Source organism: Nannobrachium achirus (genome assembly GCF_963921795.1).
Source record: "Nannobrachium achirus genome assembly, chromosome: 21".
Classification (NCBI taxonomy): Eukaryota; Metazoa; Chordata; class Actinopteri; order Myctophiformes; family Myctophidae; genus Nannobrachium; species Nannobrachium achirus.
In genome coordinates, this window is record NC_137828.1 from 41933573 (window position 1) to 41946797 (window position 13225).

General features: G+C 41.8%; 1 protein-coding gene across 1 annotated transcript in view; it reads right to left on the bottom strand.

The window, feature by feature from the left end:
• The window catches only part of fam49bb (family with sequence similarity 49 member Bb), a 72058-nt gene that overhangs the window by 47623 nt on the left and 11210 nt on the right, over positions 1-13225 (bottom strand). The window contains exon 2 of the mRNA XM_080751502.1: positions 3816-3893. The gene's annotated coding sequence lies outside the window, so the exon portion shown is untranslated. The remainder of the gene's footprint in view (positions 1-3815; positions 3894-13225) is intronic.

Below are 13225 nucleotides of genomic sequence, written 5' to 3' on the forward strand. Positions count from 1 at the left end.
GGGACTAGTGGAGAAGAGATCCAGGAGAACTAAAAGACAAGTCATTTTATGTTTTGTTGTGCTCACGTGTTGCGCTCTGAAAATAGCAGATCTACAAGCTTGCATTGCTCGTAGACCGGCTATTTTCAGCATGCAACCTGGCATCAGGCATTACGCCATCAAGGCCTGCCAAAATACATTTTTGATTTGGTTGACTAAAATCTTATATTTAATCGACTAAGACTAGACAAATTTTCAAATGACTAAAATCTTAAAAAAACTAAATTACATTTTAGCCAAAAAAATATGCCATCAAATTTAACACCAAGTAGTAGAAGTAGTAGCAGTAAAAGTTGGACATGTTGTTGAATGAATGGTCACCAAGTATCTTTGAACAGGTTTTGCACTGGAACCCAGTGCAAAACAGACAATTTGCTTCCAAATATAATATAAATAATAATGTGGTTTATATAGTTTTTATCAATCAATTCATGATCACTGGGAGAGTAAATATGCATGAAGTTGCAGTTGGATAGAGTGGTCATATCTAAATAGAGTTGTTCTGATACAGATACCAGTATCAGAAAAGTTGCTGTTACAGCCTAAAATGCTGGTATCGGTGAGTATGCCAGTCTATGCCGATACCACATAATTTATAGGGATGTCCCGATACCACTTTTTTGTTGACCGAGTACAAGTACGAGTACTTCATTTTGAGTACTAGCCGATACCGAGTACCGATACGAGTACAATTAATAATACAAAATGTCTTTAATTTTTTTTTTTATCAGATGTTCCTCACTTTCTGGCTATATATAACACATTAAATTGCATTGCTTTCCCAGAACATTGCACAACTGCCACACATTTCACTTTTTTTTCAGGTTTAGCCCATGGAAATTCCTGTACTGTGCATGATCTTCTAGATCTGCTATGCTCAAACATTTTGTATTTTTACTTTTGATACTTTAAGAGAGAGAGAGAAAGGCAAAGTGGCGGAACACACAGGGTACTCGGGCGCTTTGTGAGCAGTATCTGACGAGTACCGATACCGCAAAATAGGCCGGTATCGGGGCGAGTACCGATACCACGAGTACCGATACCGCATCCCTAATAATTTATCACATGATGATATGTTATTTACAATAATCAATTATTTTATATTTTGGTCGGATGCTTCAGTTGATGTTGCACGACCTGTTTTATACCGTACTATTGACATTATTATTGTATTAACTTGTAGCTCCACCTTAACAATATTATTAGTGGGATTTGTATTTATTCCTCGATCACTGGTTCTCTAATTTAAAATTTCAAGGACCCCCATTACTCTCAGAGATACAGACCTGTATAAGGGTCAATTTGTACTTCATTTCTTTGTACATTTAGGCTATATCTGCCATGTGCAACTTTCAAGCCTATAAGCCAAACAGAAATGAAAAACACAATTAAATCGTTAATCGCAATTATTTGAGTGACAATTACTCATGTAAAATGTCATAATCGTGACAGCCCTACTCCTCACACAAGTCAGCAAAATTCATCAAGTGAAGTGACAGTGCAATAATATTGATCACCAGGTGAGGGCAGCATCGACTCAACCTTCACCACAGCGACAGGAAAGGCTGCCTTGCTAAACCTCCTCCTGTCTTTAATAGAACCTCCACACAACAAACCCCAGCCTCTCATATCCACCCCACACCGTTCTCCTTTTTATAAACACAATCCTCACACTGTCTCGGGGGCAGAGGGCTTCGCGTTGCTCCTGGAAGCTGAAGCATTCTGTCATTCAGGCTAATCCGCTGGATTTCGAGTCATTAACAAGACGCTATACGGCAGGTTTGGCATTAGCCCCGCTAGCACGCCACACCGCCACAGACACCGCCATATCCTACCACAGTCGGACAGACTTAGCGATTCTATATGTGAAACTTGACTTGAGGGCTTATGGGTCAGGAGAGCAACGGCCCAACGCCGTGAATTCCAACGGCACGGCTTTAAGCCTGGGGATTGATAGCTGTGTAACCATGGTAACAATCTCCAAGGAGACTGAGGAAAATAATACAAACAGGGATGGGCAGATATGTCAGCAGAGGAAGCAAGATGCATTTTCAAATGGCTATAAGCTGCCGACAGTCTAATAATACAATTATGGTTGCTTTTTTCACATACAGTAGCGAGGGGTTGTAAAAATTGCCTGCTGTGACAAAAGGCATTCTTTTGTTGAAGCTTTTTCTTTTTTTGGTCCATGTTTTTCTATGGTCTACTCTAGGCCTAGGGCATGGCTACTATCCAGGGCTGGCACCTGAAGAATCCAAGGCGCTTTACATTCACCCATTCACAAACACATTCATACACCGATGGCAGAGGAAACCATGCAAGGCACAAACCTGCTCATCGGGAGCAATTAGGGGTTCAGCGTCTTGCTCAAGGACACTTCGACACCAACTCTGGGAGAGGCCGGGATCGAACTAGGGGCCACTCTACCTTCTGAGCCACTGCCACCCCCTTATAAACAGTAAAGACCAGAGTAAAACCCCAGACTGGATAAATCTAGCCTGTACAGGCCACACACATCAAATGAGGAACACTTTAGGCGTGAGAAAAACAAACCAAATCAGCCCACAACTATGTAGTAATAAAAAAGCAGATAGATTTTTCTCAGAGTAAACTTTGACTCAAAATGAAAAATGTGTCAAAAAACGAATAAAAGCCAGTGTGATTGCTTTTGTATTCTTGTGGGTTGTGACGTTCCAACCTCTCTGGTGTTGACTTGAGACATCATCTGCGGTGACCCGATGCCCGCTTGCTAGTTACATAAACACACCAGTGCTGCCAGATTTTGCGAGAGAAACAAGCAGCCAGGTTTACGAAAACAAGCCCAAAAGAAAAGACTTGGCAACATACTCACGAACACATGCACAAATATAGCAATATTAGTTATTAATACATAGATATTTTTAACTACTTTAAACCTAAATCAGCCATTTTAAAATAGCTGATCTACAAGCTCACAACAAGTCGTGAAGCGGTGAGTTGTGAGCTTGTAGATCTGCCATTTCCAAAAAGTCATGAAAATGTTGGAATATTTGTGAGGAATATAAAGAACACAAATGTTCTAAATCAAAATATTTTCAGATGGGGTTTCGCAGAGAAATACAGATTCATTTGGGGGTCCTTGACATGAAAATGCAACTACCAAGCAACTTTTACAGAAAAAACAAAAAAACAAGCCCAAAGTCGCTTATGATAAGCAGACTTGGCAACACTGAGACACACAGGCCTTGGGGAACAGGAAGTGGGAGCACCTACATTAGTCAACTGCTTTTTATGGCCCACAATGCACTTCATTTCCTGAGCCGGCCGGCATTACACACACAAGCACAGCACAGCGCAGCATATCAAGACAATAATAGTCTCAAGGTGCACCACACACAGACATGGTTACAAAGTGAAACCATAATTGTAGACCTGCGTCAGTTTGTTCCCATGGCAACCACTGAAATTCAACAGTTGGTTGGATCTAACAGATTTGAATAAATAAAACCTATCTTTAGGCTGATAGCTGATAGCCAACAAGTCTCAACCAATGTAGTTAGTCTTCACAATCACTGCAGGTAGAATAATGTTTGTTTATTGTGTTTATCGAATAAAGTATAGCAGTATGACACAGCTCCGTCATTCATAGAATAAAGGATAGAAGAATTCCACAGCTCTACACAAAAAAGCGTATCTCTCTGTATCTTTGCCAACTGTCCAAACACGTTTTCCGACCACAGCTGGTCTTGCATCATCATCACGATGATAAATAAACAAAAGTAAAGAACATTTCTTACGAGCAGCGGAGCTGTGCGCCGGTCGGTCAGGAGCAGGGAGACCCGGCCTGGCAGGTGACCGCTCCAGTGAAGGTCAGCCTGTGAATGAAAACACATCCACACACATTAGCGGAGAGGAGAGGAAACAACACGTTCACCTACCTGGGGTGGAACTGTATGAGACCTGGCAGGTCCTTTGTGCCAGTAGCTATGAGGATGTACAACGAGTAGGGAGGTCACAATTAGGACATTTTACATGACGATTAATTGTCAACTAAAATAATTGCGATTAACCACCGCTCAGTTCACACGGGTGTGATTTTCTGCATAGTGCAGGATAGTTGTATATACTATTGTTCTGTATTGACTGTGCTTCTTGTTGTTTTTTCTTGCCTTTGTATTGCTGTATACGACTGAATTTCTATACGCTGTCATCTTAACTGCTGAGCTGCCTCTGGGCGACTGAAATTCTCCCTCAGGATCAATAAACGTATCTATCTATGTATCTACAGTATGTATGCATGTATGTATCTATCGAAATACTTTATCTAACTCACTGTACGCCTGGAGACCCACTGATGGCTTAGTTAAGACTTGCTGTAACTTTCCTGGACACAAATCCAGACCCAACAGCCTGTCTTATCTAGAGAGACCCCTGCCATTTCAAGAAATAGTAAAAGAATAAGCCTTGCTCCTGCCCATAGGGCAGGCGCTTGTATCTCCTGTTTCTATAGCGTGAGACAGGCTGACCCCCTGGACATGTCGCACATTGTCGCAGTGACTTAGCTATTAAAGCCCCGATCCAACCCTTGATGCCGAGTGCCAAGCAGGGAGGGATGGGGTCCCATTTTTATAGTTTTTGGTATGATCCAGCCGGGGATCAAACCCCAACCACCCAATCTCAGGGCAGACACACATGGCCAGCCTTTCCCACCATTACAAGAAATGTGTAAAGTACTACTAAGTAGGCTATTCAGTCATGAGGAAAATAACCGCAACTTAAATATACAATTACTTTCTCATTGTCATAGTCACTATACTGACTTACTGAGAGTGACCTCTTACATACACCACATTTACAGTAAACTGCTTTGCCAGGTTCAACAGTGTTTATAGTTATAGCAGGCAGCATCATAGGCAGTGACATTTTTGTACATCAAATGCCCTCGACAGTGTGGATAACAATTCTCCTTAACACGACAAAAAGGTCTAAATCTTTTTTTATTTCTTTCAATCATTGATGGTGAGGTGTCACCAATTACAAACCAGACCTCATTGTACAGTATGGTGGGCACCTTTTGAATACATTCTACAAGTCTGTTTGCAGTTGACAAAAATGTGTTGTACGGTACCAATACATCTCGGATAATCAGGATGGAAATATTGTTTTTTTGGTACCATCATGGTAGAACTATAAATTAACACACTGCAATACAATGCCACAGGCCGGATAACAATCTGAAGCCTGAATCCTTTGGGTCTGACACCATAACCATAAAAAAAAGTTTTTGTCGCAAACCTAATACCAAAAAAGGTTATAGTAAATTTACCCCCATTGATTCCGAATGGGGACCTAAATGCATTTGGGTCCCCCATTTGGAAACAATGGGGGTACATTTATTGTAATCAAATTGTCGAATTACGAATGCTACAAAAAACAAAAGATATTATTTTACTCTCCATGGCGTGAGTAATCAATAGGAGAAAAAAAAGTCAATTTTGTGAACTACTCCTTTAAGCCTGTAATTCACAGCCACAATAGACAATACTAACATTTATTAGAGATTTTGTTTACAAGATCTCCTGTTCTCACCAATATTGTGTACAGTAAAAATGACAAATCCAACAAACAGTGATTTAGCTATTGCTCTTGGGCTGTATTGGAGACATGTCATGCTGAACTCATAGGTCGTTCATCATCAGCAGAACAAATGCTGTTGCATGGTGTCTGAAAGGCCAGTAATGTAATATAATATATCATCTGTCTGGTGGAAACCTCATATGTCCAAAACTGTTACTTTTCAGCATTCAAATTCAAGTAGCAGATGGACACGCTCAGAGCATGCTGCGAAGCTTGTGGATCTGCTACATTGGTGCGACGCTGTAGCACATGATCAAGTACTGTAGGGTGTTTGTTCATTTATGAAAAAAACACAATAAGTTAGAATTATGTTGATAAGAGGATTCTGTCCAGCACTATAAGCCAGTTAATCAATAGACCAATATAAACCAGGCCATTGAACAGACAAATATCCATGGACAAATACATATTAATTTGGGGGTCCTTGACGTGAAACTGTTCTAGAACCACTGGGTTTACAAAATTAGGAAACAAGCCCAAAATAAGCAACTACACTTTAGAAACAAGCCAAAAAAAAAAAAACGAATATTTACAAGCAACTTTACAGAACAAAAAGCCCAAAGTCACTTATAATAAGCAGACATGGCAACACTGAACCCTGGGTTAGTTCAGTACTTTTGATAGTGGAACGAACAAACACACACATGCACATATAAAAACACACCACTTCCTATTGTGCAACACTTCCTCTGATTCAGCGTGAACTTCAGCTTTTCTACGGACTCCCTGCTTCCTTGTGCATGGTGGTTACAACATGTTCTCTGACCGAGAGTTCCGACAAGATGGCGACCGAGTAGGACGCGTTTGTTGAGCTCTGTGGAGGTGCATAGTTTTCACATTTTTTAAGCCCATTTTTTACTGCCTTTATAGTTCTTTTGAGACTTTAAACGCCCAAAACACTGGTGAGCGTCTGTTTTTGCAGTTGTTTCGTGTTTCATGCCGAATACGATTAACACGAGGTCGAGGAGTACCAGGTCTCCGACCGCAAACGCCGACAACATGGCCGGCGCAATGCAGGGCGACGCTGACGCTCCGGTTACAAAGAGCATGCTGCGCGAGGTCCTCAAGGAATCACTGAAAGAGTTTATGGATGGTTTTATTCAACCCATGATGCTTGGCTTGGAGAAGAAATTACTGAAGAAGATTGATGACTTCGGAAAGGAGCTGCGTCCTGCAGTCGCCACGCTGAACACGACCGTGGCTGAACAGGGGGAGGCCATTGAGAACTTTGGTTCCTCCATGGACAGTTTGCAGATGTGTATCACTGAATTGGAGAGAAGATGTGCTAATCTAGAGGAGAAGCTCGTCATAGCAGAAGACCGGAGTCGTAGGAACAACATAAGAGTGATTGGGATCTCTCCTGGGCTAGAAAAGGCTGACCCAGTGGCCTTTATCCAGTCTTTTTTGCAGAAAACATTCCCCGACGAGTTTCCCGACTCCCCCCCGGAGGTGGATCGTGCTCATCGGACCGGCAATCCACGTTCTGATAAGCCAAGGGCTTTCCTGGCAAGGATCCATTTTTTCCGGGTAAAGGAACGCATACTCCAGCTCTCCAGGAAAGCAGGCCAACTGACATACAATGGCAAAAAGGTGTATATTTTCCCCGACTGGTCTGCTGAAACATCAAAGAGAAGGGCAGCTTTCGGGCCAGTAAAGGAATTCCTACGTTCCATCACCGCGGAAGGGGTTAAATACGGAATAAGGCACCCGAGCAAATTCTGGATAACCGTGGATGAGGCGACTTCTACTTTCAACTCACCCAAGGAAGCTCTGGCCTTTTGCAAGGATAAGTTCAAGACTCCAGGTGCTGCGGACGAGACTCTAGCTACGCAGGATGATGAGACGACAGTTACAGAGAACTAACTTTTACCAGGGACACTTTTGCTTTCGTGATCGCGTGCTTTCAAACACATTCTGCCGATGTGATATCCTTTTGCCTTTAATGGACTGTTGGTAAGCTGGCTGGGACTTTGGAGATGACTTTTACGCAGCGTCTTTCTTTCCTCACTCTCTCCTCCTCCTCCTCCCCAAAGGGTGAGTTGTTAATGTAAGCCTACTTATTGTTTTGGACTCATCATCTGACTTGACGTTGTGTTTTCAAGTGTTTCGTTTCATAATACCTATTTTATTTGTTTTATTTTTAACAAGATCTGTAAGCAGATGGGTGTTACTCGTTTTAATTTAGGTTACCGCAAGGAGAGAGGATTTAGGGCTGCTAAAGCTATAAGCATAATTCACTGTCTTTTTTGTTTGAATATAATGGACATTGTTCTTGTTATTATTGTATTCCTTTTCTTTGCTCTTATTGAGCGTTGTGCTGCTTACTATATAGGTCTAGAGGGTTTTATCTCTCTCTGTTAGGCTTTGTCTAACGTGTTCCGTGTCGCGGTTCGGACGGAGCCTGCTCTCTCTATCGTCTTCCCTCTATGTCTCTCTATCTATCTCGGCTTTCCCTCTCTCTCTCTCTCTCTCTCTCTCTCTCTCTCTCTCTCTCTCTGGCTCTCTCTCTCGCTGTGTGTGTGTGTGTGTGTGTGTGTGTGTGTGTGTGTCTTTCTCTCTCTCTCTCTCTCTCTCTCTCTCTCTCTTTCTGTTAGGTAATGGCGGCTATGTTGGTTGTTAGTTTATGGTTCGTTTATGCCGCCTAAAACGCTACTTTTTCGGGTAGGAGGGCGAGACTGGGCTTTGGCCTTTGTATTGAGTAATGTAGCCTACTGTTTAAGGTGAAACAGATATAAATAATATGGTCTAAATTGTGAAGGCTCCGCGGTTCCAGAGACCACTCGCTCTCCCGCCCTTTCTCTATGTCTCTCTACCTATCTCTGCTTCTCCTCTCTCTCTCTCTCTCTCTCTCTCTCTCTCTCCCTGGCTCATTGACTCGTTCTTTTTTTTCCTTTTTTTTTCTAATCTCAATAGCTGGCGGATGTACGATCTCGTGGCGCGTTGGCTCTACGTGCTTGTGGATCCGCTGTCTGGGGGGGGGGGGGGGGGGGTAGTTATTTACCTACTTTACTTGTTAAAATGTTAATTTACTTGTTAAAATGTTAATTTCTTGATGGGGGGAGAGGGGAGCTCTGTATTGGGATATTTATTTTGTAGTCGTGATTGGGTAGGTTCACTGTTTGAAGTATGGTAGTTTACTGTTTAAGACGGAAACAGACTTAACTAATATGATTGACATTTATCTAAGTTTGCACTGGCCTTTTGGGCATGTACAGGGAGCTGTATATGGCGCAGTATGCATTATGTGTGCTGTGTTGTATATGGTTTCCTGATCATACATAACTGTGTTTTATGTAAATACTTATGTATACAGACTTTTCTTTTCTTTCCTTTTTTTCCCCCTTCTAATTAGTAATTGTGGTGTGTATGCATGGATGCATGGGGGGGCTGTATGTGGCGCAGTATGCATTAACACTGTGTGTGCTTTGCTGCATATGGCCCCCCGGATGTGCTTTTAATTTCTATTTCTAACTACATATGTAAGTGCATATATTTTTATATCATATACACTGATTTCCTTTTTTATTTATTTTTATTATTAATATTATATTAGTGCCTTGTCGTGGTGACAGCCTTATTTCCACTTATCTGTCACAAGTGTTTGGTTATTTGCATTAGCGTGGCTTATAGGGCTTTATCACATTCTAAGTGGGCCTAATGCTGGACTGATTATTATTATTACAGTTGTTATAGTCCCCTCAATTTTTTTTTTTTTCCCTTTATTCTTTTCTTTTTTCTCTCCCCCTTCTTTACTAGAAATGTTAACATACCATTCTCATTTATTTAAGTGATATGAAGTGGGGAGATTGATCATAATTTGAGCTGATGGAATGTTTGAGAGCTATTCAGCCACAAGAAGGCACTTTTTTGTTGTTGTTGTTTTTACTTTGGTGATCTGTTATATATTTACATAACCACCAGAGGGCAATGTATGGTTACTTTTGGGCAGTTACTTGTTTGCACTCTCTGACAGAGTGAAATGAAGGTTGACTAATAGGTTGATGGGGTGGGGAACTGTTTTTGTGCACTCTGATGCTAATGGGGTTTTCCCCCTCAAGCTTCAATGTTATGTGTTTTTTTATGTTCGTTTGATGTTGCTTTTTCCTTTCTGTTCCTTTTGGGGTTGTTTTGTTTTTCTGTTGGGAAGGTTTGTTGTGAGGGACCAACTAGGAAATTCTAAAATGTTCTACTGTGCTTGCTGTGCGTATGGTTTGAACCACAATTATGACAGAATATAAATTTCTAAGTTTCAATGTAAGGGGAGCGAATATACCGCATAAGCGAACCAGCATTTTGGGGGTTTTGCGATCTAAATCAATTGACTTTGCATTTATACAGGAGTCTCATCTTTTAAAAGAGCATTCCAACCGATTGGCTAATAAACATTATCGTGTTTTAGCCTTTTCAGCTGCTTCTTCCAAAACCAAGGGAGTAGCCATATTGGCTAGACGTAACCTTAGGTTGGATTCTTTGGGTGATTGGTCTGACAGTGACGGGAGGATAGCTGTTGCTAAAATCCGCTTGGAGGGTAAAATGCTAGCACTAGTCTCTGTGTATGCTCCAAATGTTTTAGACAAAGAGTTTTACAAATTACTAACTAAAACCTTATTGGAACTGACGGATTTCAAAATCATTGTTGGTGCTGACTTCAATGCAACATGGCAACATAACCTAGATAGATCCACTGGGGTAGAAAGCAGAGAACAAGCACTAGCGTCTGCAGAACTACGTGCTTGGGCAAACTCAACTGGCTTACTCGACATCTGGCGTTTAATGAACCCAACGGTTAGAGATTTTTCTTTTCTGTCGGGTAGGCATGCTTCATTCTCTAGGATCGATTACGTTTTTGCCCCTGTTAGCTTGTTTCATAAAATTGCCAAGGTAGAGTTGCTCCCAATGTCACTCTCGGATCACAAGGCGGTGCTGTGTGTTGCTTCACTGAAACAGGTTATAGATAGAGCTCCTAGATGGCGGTTTAACACCACACTGCTGCGCGATGCGGCATTTGTAGCTCAGTTTCAAACTGGTTTGCGTGAATTTATAAATATCAATACAGGCTCAGTTGAGGATCCCAGAATTCTTTGGGATGCAATTAAAGGCTTTATCAGGAGTAATACAACCCTCTATGCGTCCACTCAGAGAAAATTAAGGTCAGCCAAACTGGTGGAATTGGAATCTCGGTTTTCTACTTTGGATAATTCTCTCCAAAATAACTTTGATGTTAGTACAGCAACTCAGAGGGAGCTAGTTAAGAAAGAAATTAACTCCATTCTCAAGCGCCGCTCAGAATTTCAAATGAAACGCACAAGGCAAAACTACTATTTTAATAGTGCAAGACCCAGTCACTTACTGGCTTTACGTCTTAGATCCAATGAGCATTTTGCTGATATTGTTAGTGTCAAATCAACAACGGGAGCCATGGTTACAGAACCCAAAGAGGTCAATGCCACGTTTCGTGCTTTTTATGATGAGCTCTACACCTCCGAGGTCATTCACGATGATGCAGTATGCAATAATTTTTTATCCAACATACAGTTACCAACCCTTAGCGAGGCGGATGCGGAAGCCTTAGATAGACCGCTCCATCTGGCGGAATTACAGGAAGCTGTGCTCGCAATGCGTAGGGGCAAGTCGCCTGGTTTGGATGGGATACCCCCTGAACTTTATGCCATCTTTTGGGAAGATCTAGGTCAGCTGATGCTAGACATGTTTCGATATGCAATTGAAAGTGGCTCTTTCTCCAGGGATGTGAATGTAGCTATTATATCATTATTGTTGAAGAAGAACAAGGATCCCACAGATTGCGCAAGCTATAGACCGCTTTCACTTTTGAATTCTGATCTAAAAGTTTTTGCTAAGGTGCTTGCGCGTCGCTTGCAGGGTTTTATGACCACCTTAGTACACTGTGATCAGACAGGTTTCATAGGAACTAGACTAGCCTCTGATAATGCTAGACGACTATTGCATATCATCGATAGGGCTAAGGAGCTGAGGACCCCCGCCGCAGTGTTGTCGCTCGATGCGTTGAAGGCATTTGATCGTCTGGAATGGTCTTACCTGTGGGCTGTACTAGATAAAATGGGATTTGGTGCTTCATTCATACATTTTGTTAAAGTACTTTATTCTAATCCGTCAGCGATGGTCCTAACCGGTAAGATCTGTTCGCCGCTATTCACGATTGGCAGATCTTCGAGGCAGGGTTGTCCCCTTAGTCCTCTCCTTTTCGCACTTTCACTCGAACCCTTGGCTCAGACAGTGCGTCAGTCTGCAGATATTACTCCTGTTTCGATTAACAACACACAGCATCGCATTTCCCTATATGCTGACGATATTCTACTGTTCATTGAGAATGCACCACAGTCAATTACTCATGTCCTTCAAATCTTTGATCAGTTCAGTTCCATTTCCGGCTACAAAATTAATTGGACGAAGTCAGCCCTTCTACCTCTAAATGATCAGATGAGATCTGCTATCCTGCCGCCCATAATCCCAGTAGTAAGCCAATTCAAATATCTTGGCATAGATATTTTCCCCTCTCTTCAGGCTATTGTTAAGAACAACTATGGTGACACTCTAAATAAGATTTGTCTTGATTTAGATAGATGGTCATCTTTGCCCAACTCTCTCCAAGCTCGAGTTTCAATCATAAAGATGAATGTTCTTCCTAGGGTTAACTTTGTAAGCTCTATGCTCCCTTTGCCACCACCGCCGCAATACTGGAATAAGCTTCACTCTTCGATATCTAAGTTTGTGTGGAAAGGGAAACGCCCTCGTCTTAAACTTTCTCTATTACAGCGTGCTAGAGATGATGGCGGCCTTTCATTGCCCAACTTTAAATTTTATTATTGGGCCTTCACGCTCCGCCCCCTTTTAAATTGGTTTAACCCAGCAAATAAGGTTTCTTGGAGAGAGCTTGAGGAGAGTTTAGTGCAGCCTGTTGAATTGAGAGATCTTATCTATTCAAACATAACTACACATCAATGCAAAGTTCGCTTTGGACCTATCATTTCTCATTTAGTGGCAGTATGGAGAGCAGCTGAAAAGATGTGTAAGATTGATTGTAAATGGAACTTATTTTCCCCAGTGTTCAATAATCAAAGACTTTTAATCGAGGATCGCCCCATTCGCTTTCCAAGGTGGAGGGCTAAGGGGATTCGTACATTAGGGGACTTATTTGATAGAAATGGTTTACGACCTTTTCGAGATTTGTGTGACATCTTCAATCTGCCTGGAAATACCCTTTTTTTCTACTTCCAACTGAGATTGTCCATGAGGACCTATGGGGTCCCATGGCAAGCTCCCCTTAGATTGCACCCCTTCCATGAGTTTATCTGTGATGGTAACAGAACAAGAGGTTTGGTTTCCACCCTCTATGGTTTTTTATTAGACTGTAGTTATGGGCCCCTATCTGTTGATACTGTTTGGAGGAATGATGTACCAAATTTGGACCCTGACTTTTGTTGGGACACAGTGTGGTCTAACATTAGGCTATCTTCTAGAAATCCAGACCATCAACAAATTCATTTAAATTTTGTTCATCGGACTTATTTAACTCCCCGCAGACTATGTG